The sequence below is a fragment of the Hyla sarda genome, chromosome 5, assembly GCF_029499605.1.
Source record: "Hyla sarda isolate aHylSar1 chromosome 5, aHylSar1.hap1, whole genome shotgun sequence".
Taxonomy (NCBI): domain Eukaryota; kingdom Metazoa; phylum Chordata; class Amphibia; order Anura; family Hylidae; genus Hyla; species Hyla sarda.
This window is the reverse complement of record NC_079193.1, coordinates 309654623-309666804: the sequence shown is the minus strand read 5'-3', so window position 1 is coordinate 309666804 and position 12182 is coordinate 309654623. Positions and strand designations below refer to the sequence as shown.

Here is a 12182-nt window from a genome sequence, read left to right as displayed (position 1 = left end):
AGAGGTGTCAGCAGAGAGCACTGTGGTCAGACAGAAAAGAACAACTCAACTTTCTCTGTAGAATACAGCAGCTGATAAGTCCTGGAAGGATTAAGATTTTTTTTTTATAGAAGTTATTTACAAATCTGTTTAACTTTCTGGCACCAGTTGATTTGAAAAAAATTGCTTTCCACTGGAGTAATGGTACTATACTTTAATGGTACTATAAATCTGATTTTACACAACGTAGTAATGTGTGCAGTGTGAGTGACATACAGTACTGTGATATGTTCACTGTTCCATAAACAATGTCCATGTGAGTAAAGAAACCTATGTGTCAGCCAAGTTAAAATGACAATTTTTTTGTCTGATCCAGACATCATCATCCTTCTTTCATTTGAACATTGTCATACTGAAATAACAAAGGGTTACTTAGAAGACAATTACATATGGTCAAAATTAACAATTTTTTTTTGCATTATATTTGTGTTCATGACAATGTTCTGTCTGTACTGAATGTAAAAGCAGTTCTACAGCCCAATATTCCTGATTTCCAATTACCATATTATGTACCCCTCACCCCGTTAATGTGAGTAACATGATCTTGATGGGAACTCCGCCAGGTTGTAACCATTATCATGTTGTTTCAAGATTATTCAGATAAGCCTAGATTATGTGATTTGAAAGCCCTGCCAGTAAACGTAAGCATGCCTGTTAGGCTTGTAATAAGAATTTCCTAGACATCATCCCCTCGTGGATCTCCTTAGATTTGCAGGGTGTTGGGTAAACTTTTGAACTATGGTGCATTCTCATGTTTGAGCGTCAGCTGTAAATTACATCACACAGGTCCTTTGTATAATGTCCATGTTTTAAATTACTGTATTTTTCGTCAAATAAGACGCTCCGGCATATAAGACGTACCTAATTTTATAGGATAAAAATCCAGAAAATAAAGATTCTGAACCAAATACAATGTAAAGTATAGGACAGTGATCTTCAACCTGCGGACCTTCAGATGTTGCAAAACTACAACTCCCTGCATGCCCAGACAGCCGTTGGCTGTCCGGGCATGCTGGGAGTTTTAGTTTTGCAACATCTGGAGGTCCGCAGGTTGAAGACCACTGGTATAGGAGGTAGTACTCACGTGTCCCCGCCGCTCCGGACCCGTCACCACTCGTCACCGGTGCCCTGGATGTCGCCCTCCATCGCTGTCGCCGCGTCTCTGTGGTGTCCCCCTCGCTCTGGAACGTCTCTGCTGCTCGGTATCCTCACTCTCCGTCGCCGCCATGACGTCGCTATGCACGCCACTCCTATTGGATGACAGGGCGACGTGCGCGACAACGTGATGACGACGAAGGAGAGCACCGGCCCTGCAGGGGATCCCGACACGGAGCAGACACAGAGGAGGCAGGTAAGGTCCCTCCCGGTGTCCTGTAAGCTGTTTGCACCCCACCCACCTCTATCAGGTGTGTATATAAGGTGTCTTGGATGTTCCAGATCCTACCATGCTTACTGAACTCTTCACACAGAGGCATATTCACAGTGTAGGGTCCGTCCCAATGAGGCCACCTTATCGCGATGGGATGGTCCAAGCTATTTGACCGCCGGCGGAGACAAATTTGCGAGCTAAGTGCCTCACTATGTCATAGTTTCACATTTGCATCTATTACACCATAGCTGTATAGCTCTCCATGTTTTATCTGCATCTTCATGTTTCACCTATATCCTTGTGCTGGCAGTGTGCTGCTGCATTCTTCTGTTGCTGTATATTTAGCCTAGTAGCATGCACCTGTAGGCCAGGTCCATATAATAGTTTGGTATCAACTAAAGTGCTGGCTGACTTATTCTTTGTTTGTATTACACATACGGGGGAGTGGCTACCTCCATGTTGGCCTTGCACCCCACCCACCTCTATTAGGTGTGTATATAAGGTGTCTTGGATGTTCCAGATCCTGCCATGCTTACTGAACTGTTCACACAGAGGCAAATTCACAGTGTAAGGTCCGTCCCAATGAGGCCACCTTATCGCGGTGGGACGGTCCAAGCTATTTGACCTCCGGCGGAGACAAATTTTCGAGCTAAGTGCCTCACTGTCTCATAGTTTCACATTTGTATCTATTACACCATAGCTGTATAGCTCTCCATGTTTTATCTGCATTTTCATGTTTCACCTATATCCTTGTGCTGGCAGTGTGCTGCTGCATTCTTCTGTTGCTGTATATATATATATATATATATATATATATATATATTTCAAACCTAGCCTCTACAAAGTATGTACCAACATGAAAGCCCACACTAGCCATAAAATCCAACAGAGCATTCAATGATGCATGCTGTATATCCTAATATGGAAGGTACATAATAGTTACCAAATACTAGTGTAAAGCAAAGATAACAAAAATAAATTGCACAGAAATAATAGAGAGCCACATACAACCTCATGTGATAGTAACATATCATAGGGAAAATGCCACGACTACCTGCAGGGGGAAAAAGGACCCCACGTGTGCCGCCACTTAACAAAGCAGCTTCCTCAGGCTCCTCAGATCATCACACCAGCAGTTGGCGCATTGTGTAGCTTCACAGCAAAGACAGGATTAAAGCGCTCACCACAAGGCCTCCACACTTTAACCCAATCAACATCAGATCCAAGGCAGAACCTGGATTTGTCACTAGACAATACTGTTCCAGTCCATAGCAGTACAGGTTTCTTGTACACAATTCAAGTGGAAACAAAGGCAACAGTGGTTGACTGTCAATGGCAGGACATGTAAAGGGCACTGTGACATCAAATTTCCTTTGGCTAAGCATCTGGAAAGAAACATGGACATAAACATGGGTGTGTAATGAAGGTGCCACCTGAATCTGGATGGTGGACAAGGAAACTGTAAGAGCCGATTATGCTTGTCAGCAAATCAAATGCTTCTCTCTCATGGTGGTCTGTTTGAAATGTCCAGAGCTTGTTTGCATGCCCTTGCATAATCACTGCTACCACCTTCTAGCAGCTTGGTCAGAATGGCCTAGATGGTGGGCAGTTCATGTAAACAACCATCCGGTTTCTCTCAGTCCAGTGATGTTCCGCCTCTTAAAGCCTTTTGACCAGGCAAAATGTTTTTAGTGCATTGTAAAGGCATATCTCGCAGTCAAGAAGAGGTACACTACCCAAAAGTAGCATTTGGCAAGATCCAGTGTCTAATCAGACCACAACTGTAATGATTTACATATCTGAGATTTAACTGCATGTTGACTTGCAGCAATCTGATACTTCTTTTTTTATACTCTCAATCACCCAATGTGCCAGAAAAAGTGCAAACGTGTTACACTAAAAAAATGTGCACAAAGGATGTAGTCTATCGCAAGCCCTTCTTTGAAAGGAGAGAGCCCCCCCCCCAACAAACCTTACCCTTTCCCTCCGGGCCAAAAGGCACCTGTGAGGGTCCAGGTTCTATGTCCCTTTTCGCCGAAGCTACTAACGGACCACAAATGCTTCCAGTATCCACCTAGGCATTAACCAAGGTATCTGCCCACAGAGCCGATAAACGGTCAGTACCCTGCCCATGCAGGGATACCAGAGTTTTTACAGGGAGGTGTGGAACCTTTTGGCCACACACAGCTCTCCTAGACTGCCAGGAGGGACACCCAGGAGGGCTACCGCACACTGACAATTCTGTGTACAAAACAACACATAAAAAGTGACACAGAGACAAAAAAAAGAAATAAATAAGTGAATGTGTGCAGATATACTCCCGGACATCTGACCGGATCTATAAAAGTTTCTCCTATCCTAGCAATGGATGTCGGGAATCAAGAGGTGAGTGCCACAGATGTGGAGATTGGTGCAGGTGCAACCACACAGTGAGCCCATCCTGTCAGTCAGTTTCGGCACCTCAAGGTCACCACACCCTGAGGTACAAGACCCTCCCCGCTTCATGGCGAGACCCGGAGGGAACAGATCATATCAGGGCAGCCACTGAGCTGATTTCTGCCATGAAACCAGCCCCGGAACGCCCCGGTACACCTACTCCCTCCATGCAGCACCCATCCCCACCAGTCAAGCATCAGTGATGTCTGGTCCACTGATAATAACAGATACTACACTTGATCTTAGCCAAATGGCCTAGAAGCTGGGAGTTGTAGGTTTTCAACAGCTGGAGGCACCCTGGTTAGGAAACACTGCACTATTCTATTAAATAACATACCTCCCATTATATTTATGGTATGGCTATAAGTTAGGGTGCATTCCTTTCACGTTTTGGGGATCCGGCAGTGTTTTGGGGATCGTATTAATGACTCGATTCATTTTTGTACCATATCCGGTCTTGTTGCCAGACTGAAAACCGTGGTCTGCCGTGGTTTCGGTCAGACAATAAAAGTGAGCCAACCGAAGTCACAAGCTCAGTCTATCTGGCTTTAAATGGGGTGCGGTATAGGCCCGGCAGGGATATAGCAGCAGCTGGTTTTACAATTCTCCTGCTGTATCCCCAAATGAATGTGAATGAGCCCTTACAAAGTGTCAGGTTTCTTATTATCAATAAATTTTTCAATCTGCAATTCCTTTTATAACTATGCATGAATTAAAGGGGTTATCCAGGAGAAAACGTTTTTATATACATCAACTGGCTCCAGAAAGTTAAACAGGTTTGTAAATTACTTCTATTAATTTTTTTATAACCCTTTCAGTACTTATGAGCTGCTGAAGTTGAGTTGTTCTTTTCTGTCTAAGTGCTCTCTGATGACATGTGTCTCGGGAACTGTCCAGAGTAGAAGCAAATCCCCATAGCAAACCTCTTCTACTCTGTGCAGTTCCCAAGACAGACAGAGGTGTCAGCAGAGAGCAATGTTGTCAAACAGAAAAGAACAACTTAACTTCAGCAGCTGATAATTATTGGAAGGATTAAGATTTTTTTAATAGAAGTAATTTACAAATCTAAAAAAATTGGGGTATGTGCAGCTCACAATATAAATTAATCGAGGCTAAATGGAAAGTATTTACACCAAAAAAATACTAGTACAAAATAATATATAAGGAAAAAAAGGGGGGGTACCAAATGCCTCTAGACTAATACCATAAAATGGTACATGATGATGGAATTACAGAAAAAATAAATAAATCGGACTGTGCTTCACTTTAAATGATGTACAAATTTAATATAAAAATATTACAAATAAGACATAAAATAAATAATGCAAATCTAATACATAAATGCCTCCTACCACAGGGCCCTTGTGGGGAGGTATGATATTTGAATACAAAGCATATATTAAAAAATTTTTAAAAAATAGCATGTGAATTACGTTCTACCGCTATCCCAATATATTGCAAACCAACATAGTGTACTTTTGTGCGGTACACTCCGTTCTCATGTGATTTAGAACAGTTCACAAATTGATATAGTTACCAACTCCTAAGGGTAGTTTTGGCTGGACGTCCGAGAGATGGATATGTGAGGACTGTGTCCAGCGCTAGCGTGCGCATACGGTGACGGGCCCGGATGCCACAGGCCGAAAAGGTCACCGGTCACGGAGTAATTGCAGGCTCAATGGCAGATGTAGTGGAGGCTGTGTCCAGCGCTGGCATGCGCTTGCGGTGACGGGCCCGGTTGCCGCAGGCCGAAGAGAAGTCACCGGTCACGGAGTGGCTCCGGAGGTGGAAATGTACTCGGAGATAGATGGATCTTGCTCCGGAAACAAGGAAAGGAAAGCCTCGTGGAAGATCTCTCGGCGTCTGGTGGAATGGCGGATGAATTACAGCCAGGTGTAAAATCAGCAGATGATGGAGTTGTGTCGGAGGTAAGTGATGGCGGTTTGTGGATTGCGGTGGTCATGCGGTAAATATTTCTTTCTCTAGACGCGTTTCAGGGTACTTTATATATGACCCTTTCCTCAGTAGAGATATCTTTAACAGTGAAGCTCAAAGTCCTTTTATACATGTTACCTGTCTAATTGTTACAGGTGTGTTTCTGTTTAGATCTTCCGCAAATAGCGGAATGGAACGGGAAACATGGGTGTCACGATGCCGGCTGGCAGGTAGTGGATCCTCTGTGCCAGAGAGGGATTGGCGTGGACCGTGCTAGAGGATCGGTTCTAAGTCACTACTGGTTTTCACCAGAGCCCGCCGCAAAGCGGGATGGTCTTGCTGCGGCGGTAGTGACCAGGTCGTATCCCCTAGCAACGGCTCAACCTCTCTGGCTGCTGAAGATAGGCGCGGTACAAGGGAGTAGACAGAAGCAAGGTCGGACGTAGCAGAAGGTCGGGGCAGGCAGCAAGGATCGTAGTCAGGGGCAACGGCAGGAGGTCTGGAACACAGGCTAGGAACACACAAGGAAACGCTTTCACTGGCACTAAGGCAACAAGATCCGGCGAGGGAGTGAAGGGGAAGTGAGGTGATATAGGGAAGTGCACAGGTGTAAAGACTAATTGGAACCACTGCGCCAATCAGCGGCGCAGTGGCCCTTTAAATCGCAAAGACCCGGCGCGCGCGCGCCCTAGGGAGCGGGGCCGCGCGCGCCGGGACAGAACTGACGGAGAGCGAGTCAGGTACGGGAGCCGGGGTGCGCATCGCGAGCGGGCGCTACCCGCATCGCGAATCGCATCCCGGCCAGAGGCGGTATCGCAGCGCCCCGGGTCCGTGGAACCGACCGGAGCGCTGCAGTGAGAGGAGTGTAGCGAGCGCTCCGGGGAGGAGCGGGGACCCGGAGCGCTCGGCGTAACAGTACCCCCCCCCTTGGGTCTCCCCCTCTTCTTGGAGCCTGAGAACCTGAGGACCAGACTTTTGTCCAGGATATTGTCCTCAGGTTCCCAGGACCTCTCTTCTGGACCACAACCCTCCCAATCCACTAAAAAGAAGGTTTTCCCTCTGACCTTTTTAGATGCTAAAATTTCTTTGACGGAGAAGATGTCCGAGGAGCCGGAGACAGGAGTGGGGGGAACAGATTTGGGAGAGAAACGGTTAATGATAAGTGGTTTAAGAAGAGAAACATGAAAGGCATTAGGAATACGAAGAGAAGGAGGAAGAAGAAGTTTGTAAGAGACAGGATTAATCTGGCGCAAAATCTTGAAAGGACCAAGATAGCGTGGTCCCAACTTATAGCTAGGGACACGGAAGCGGACATATTTGGCGGAGAGCCATACCTTGTCTCCAGGGGAAAAAATGGGAGGAGCTCTTCTTTTCTTATCCGCGAATCTCTTCATGCGTGAAGAAGCCTGTAAGAGAGAATTTTGGGTCTCTCTCCATATGATGGAAAGATCACGAGAAATTTCATCCACAGCGGGCAGACCAGAGGGCAAGGGGGTAGGGAGGGGGGGAAGAGGGTGACGGCCGTACACCACGAAAAACGGGGATTTGGAGGAAGATTCAGAGATTCTGAAATTATACGAGAATTCGGCCCAAGGTAGAAGATCTGCCCAGTCATCCTGGCGGGAGGAAACAAAATGTCGTAAATAGTCACCCAAGATCTGGTTAATTCTTTCTACTTGTCCATTGGATTGAGGATGGTATGCAGAAGAAAAATTTAATTTAATCTTGAGTTGTTTACAGAGAGCCCTCCAGAATTTAGACACAAATTGGACGCCTCTATCCGAGACGATCTGCGTAGGCAACCCGTGAAGACGAAAAATGTGTACAAAAAATTGTTTAGCCAACTGAGGCGCTGAAGGAAGACCAGGAAGAGGGATGAAATGTGCCATTTTGGAGAATCGATCAACGACCACCCAAATAACAGTGTTGCCATGGGATGGGGGTAAGTCAGTAATAAAATCCATACCAATCAGAGACCAAGGTTGTTCGGGGACAGGCAGAGGAAGAAGAAAACCAGCGGGCTTCTGGCGAGGAGTCTTATCCCGGGCACAGATAGTGCAGGCTCGCACAAAGTCCACCACATCAGTCTCTAGAGTCGGCCACCAATAGAAGCGAGAGATGAGTTGCACAGATTTCTTGATGCCCGCATGACCTGCGAGATGGGAGGAGTGACCCCATTTGAGGATTCCGAGGCGTTGGCGTGGAGAAACAAAGGTCTTTCCTGGAGGAGTTTGCCTGATGGAGGCTAGAGAAGTGGAAATCAGGCAGTCAGGAGGAATGATGTGTTGAGGAGAGAGTTCAATTTCAGAAGCATCTGAGGAACGAGAGAGAGCATCGGCCCTAATGTTCTTATCAGCAGGCCGAAAGTGAATTTCAAAATTAAATCGGGCAAAGAACAGAGACCACCTGGCCTGACGAGGATTCAGCCGTTGGGCAGACTGGAGGTAGGAGAGGTTCTTGTGATCGGTGTAAATAATAACTGGGAATCTTGATCCCTCCAGCAGATGCCTCCATTCCTCAAGTGCTAATTTAATGGCTAGAAGCTCTCGATCCCCGATGGAGTAGTTCCTCTCCGCCGGAGAGAAGGTCCTAGAAAAAAAACCACAAGTAACAGCATGCCCGGAAGAGTTTTTTTGCAGAAGGACAGCTCCAGCTCCCACTGAGGAGGCATCAACCTCCAATAGGAAGGGTTTAGATGGGTCAGGTCTGGAGAGCACGGGAGCCGAAGAGAAGGCAGACTTGAGTCGTTTAAAGGCGTCTTCCGCTTGAGGAGGCCAAGACTTGGGATCGGCATTTTTTTTGGTTAAAGCCACAATAGGAGCCACAATGGTAGAAAAATGTGGAATAAATTGCCTGTAATAATTGGCGAACCCCAAAAAACGTTGGATGGCACGGAGTCCGGAGGGGCGTGGCCAATCTAAGACGGCAGAGAGTTTATCTGGGTCCATTTGTAGTCCCTGGCCAGAGACCAAGTATCCTAGAAAAGGAAGAGATTGGCATTCAAACAGACATTTCTCAATTTTAGCATAGAGTTGATTGTCACGAAGTCTCTGAAGAACCATACGGACATGCTGGCGGTGTTCTTCTAGATTGGTCGAAAAAATTAGGATATCATCAAGATATACAACAACACAGGAGTATAACAGATCACGAAAAATTTCATTAACAAAGTCTTGGAAGACAGCAGGGGCGTTGCACAGGCCAAAGGGCATGACCAGATACTCAAAGTGTCCATCTCTGGTGTTAAATGCTGTTTTCCACTCATCCCCCTCTCTGATGCGGATGAGGTTATAGGCGCCTCTTAAGTCCAATTTAGTAAAGATGTGGGCACCTTGGAGGCGATCAAAGAGTTCAGAGATGAGGGGTAAGGGGTAGCGGTTCTTAACCGTGATTTTATTAAGTCCGCGGTAGTCAATGCAAGGACGTAGAGAGCCATCTTTTTTGGACACAAAGAAAAATCCGGCTCCGGCAGGAGAGGAGGATTTACGGATAAAGCCCTTTTTTAGATTCTCCTGGACGTATTCAGACATGGCAAGAGTCTCTGGGGCAGAGAGAGGATAAATTCTGCCCCGGGGTGGAGTAGTGCCCGGGAGGAGGTCGATAGGACAATCATAAGGCCTGTGAGGAGGTAGAGTCTCCGCTTGTTTTTTGCAGAAAACATCCGCGAAGTCCATATAGGCCTTAGGGAGACCGGTTACTGGAGAAAGCACAGAGTCACGGCAAGGGTTACTGGGAACCGGTTTTAGACAGTCCTTGGAACAAGAGGGCCCCCAACTCTTGATCTCCCCAGTGGACCAATCCAGGGTTGGGGAATGAAGTTGAAGCCAGGGAAGTCCAAGGAGAATTTCCGAGGTGCAATTGGGGAGGACCAAAAGTTCAATCCTCTCGTGATGAGATCCGATGCTCATTAGAAGGGGCTCCGTGCGGAAACGTATGGAACAGTCCAATCTTTCATTGTTTATACAATTGATGTAAAGGGGTCTGGTGAGACTGGTCACTGGGATGTTGAACCTGTTGACGAGAGAGGCCAAAATAAAATTTCCTGCAGATCCAGAGTCCAAGAAGGCCACAGAAGAGAAGGAGAAGGCAGAGGCAGACATCCGCACAGGCACAGTAAGACGTGGAGAAGCAGTGTAGACATCAAGGATTGTCTCACCTTTGTGCGGAGTCAGCGTACGTCTTTCCAGGCGGGGAGGGCGGATAGGACAATCCCTCAGGAAGTGTTCGGTACTAGCACAGTACAGGCAGAGGTTCTCCATGCGGCGTCGTGTCCTCTCTTGAGATGTCAGGCGAGACCGGTCGACCTGCATAGCCTCCACGGCGGGAGGCACAGGAACAGATTGCAGGGAACCAGAGGAGAGAGGAGCCGAGGAGAAGAAACGCCTCGTGCGAACAGAGTCCATATCTTGGCGGAGCTCCTGACGCCTTTCGGAAAAACGCATGTCAATGCGAGTGGCTAGGTGAATAAGTTCATGAAGATTAGCAGGCATTTCTCGTGCGGCCAGAACATCTTTAATGTTGCTGGATAGGCCTTTTTTAAAGGTCGCGCAGAGGGCCTCATTGTTCCAGGATAATTCAGAAGCAAGAGTACGGAATTGTACGGCATACTCGCCAACGGAAGAATTACCCTGGACCAGGTTCAACAGGGCAGTCTCAGCAGAAGAGGCTCGGGCAGGTTCCTCAAAGACACTTCGAATTTCCGAGAAGAAGGAGTGTACAGAGGCAGTGACGGGGTCATTGCGGTCCCAGAGTGGTGTGGCCCAAGCCAGGGCTTTTCCAGACAGCAGGCTGACTACGAAAGCCACCTTAGACCTTTCAGTGGGGAACTGGTCCGACATCATCTCCAAGTGTAATGAACATTGGGAAAGGAAGCCACGGCAAAACTTAGAGTCCCCATCAAATTTATCCGGCAAGGATAGTCGTAGTCCAGAAGCGGCCACTCGCTGCGGAGGCGGTGCAGGAGCTGGCGGAGGAGATGATTGCTGGAGCTGTGGTAGTAACTGTTGTAGCATAACGGTCAGTTGAGACAGCTGTTGGCCTTGTTGCGCTATCTGTTGTGACTGCTGGGCGACCACCGTGGTGAGGTCAGCGACAACTGGCAGAGGAACTTCAGCGGGATCCATGGCCGGATCTACTGTCACGATGCCGGCTGGCAGGTAGTGGATCCTCTGTGCCAGAGAGGGATTGGCGTGGACCGTGCTAGAGGATCGGTTCTAAGTCACTACTGGTTTTCACCAGAGCCCGCCGCAAAGCGGGATGGTCTTGCTGCGGCGGTAGTGACCAGGTCGTATCCCCTAGCAACGGCTCAACCTCTCTGGCTGCTGAAGATAGGCGCGGTACAAGGGAGTAGACAGAAGCAAGGTCGGACGTAGCAGAAGGTCGGGGCAGGCAGCAAGGATCGTAGTCAGGGGCAACGGCAGGAGGTCTGGAACACAGGCTAGGAACACACAAGGAAACGCTTTCACTGGCACTAAGGCAACAAGATCCGGCGAGGGAGTGAAGGGGAAGTGAGGTGATATAGGGAAGTGCACAGGTGTAAAGACTAATTGGAACCACTGCGCCAATCAGCGGCGCAGTGGCCCTTTAAATCGCAAAGACCCGGCGCGCGCGCGCCCTAGGGAGCGGGGCCGCGCGCGCCGGGACAGAACTGACGGAGAGCGAGTCAGGTACGGGAGCCGGGGTGCGCATCGCGAGCGGGCGCTACCCGCATCGCGAATCGCATCCCGGCCAGAGGCGGTATCGCAGCGCCCCGGGTCCGTGGAACCGACCGGAGCGCTGCAGTGAGAGGAGTGTAGCGAGCGCTCCGGGGAGGAGCGGGGACCCGGAGCGCTCGGCGTAACAATGGGGTTGTTTCATCTTGATAAAGCAGTGTTCACATTTAGAATCAGTATGTATGAGTTCTTATTTAAATATAGTATTATATATATTGTAAACATTGGAATGGTACATATAGCATACAGTAAGATGTACAGATAGAGTGTATAATACTGAGATAGAAATATTGACAAAAATAAAAATAAATAAAGATAAATAAAAATAAAAATAAATATAAATATAAATATAAATAATAATAATAATAAATAAAAATAATAATTAAAAAAAAAAAAAAAATAAAAAAAATAAAATAAATAAAAAAAATAAAAAAATAAATAAATAAATAACTGACTGGCCATCCTTCAACCTTCCTGCACACTAATTATTTTCATGTAAATCTATAGCATTTTATTTCACTTATGCACCTATTTTATATTTATTTTACATCCTTTTATTTATTACCCCATTTTTTGTATTTTTCTATTTTATTTCTAATCTTATTTTTATTTTCATTTATTTCTACTTCTATATTTTATTTTTTATATTATTATCATCCTTATTTTTACATTTATTATTCTTCTATATATAT

The 12182-nt window shown here is 46.7% G+C and overlaps 1 pseudogene; it reads right to left on the bottom strand.

Moving 5' to 3' along the window:
- Nucleotides 1–4011: 4011 nt before the first annotated feature.
- Nucleotides 4012–4110, bottom strand: LOC130274703 (U2 spliceosomal RNA; annotated as a pseudogene).
- Between the last annotated feature and the right edge of the window lie 8072 nt (nucleotides 4111–12182).